Raw genomic sequence first — 547 nt, forward strand, 5'->3', positions numbered from 1 at the left:
TCCTTTACCATTAGAAACAATGTATAACCACTGCCAACCCCTTATAAATTTTTATCACAATTATCAAATCAAAATCACATGAATGCCATATCAGCATTACACACTGATGTCACATATTCTTATATCAATAACACCAAATCACATAGTAACATCACCACCATCACTACCAACAGCAGTAACATAGCAATGTAAACAGCAGCAACCAAAAATCAATAGAAGAGTAACCCATCCCATGCAAACACATTCCCACCTTCACAACACCAGACCTTTATCTAATTACCTTTCCCATAATGGGATATCTACAGTAAGTTGCCTTGTAAGCTTGTCCACTAAGTCCCAATAACACAAATGGCTACTGGTATTTTTAGAGCAGTTTCCATATACCATGATATATTGCTCCTAGATGATGTATTACAGAGTAAACACAATCCAAAATTATTTTCATATCATATCTTCAAATTATCTGTTTTATATTCATATTTTCTCTAGCTAATGAAATAGAAACAGTGGGAGAGTAGTAAATCAGAACAAAGATTGAATGGTTTGT

At 33.6% G+C, this 547-nt stretch overlaps 1 protein-coding gene across 1 annotated transcript in view; it reads right to left on the reverse strand.

Annotated features, from left to right (window-relative positions):
* LOC119592427 (ubiquitin carboxyl-terminal hydrolase 16-like) overlaps nt 1-547 on the reverse strand; it is a 48,003-nt gene that overhangs the window by 36,227 nt on the left and 11,229 nt on the right. The gene's annotated exons all lie outside the window — the stretch shown is intronic.

This window comes from Penaeus monodon, chromosome 30 (assembly GCF_015228065.2).
Source record: "Penaeus monodon isolate SGIC_2016 chromosome 30, NSTDA_Pmon_1, whole genome shotgun sequence".
Taxonomy (NCBI): Eukaryota; Metazoa; Arthropoda; class Malacostraca; order Decapoda; family Penaeidae; genus Penaeus; species Penaeus monodon.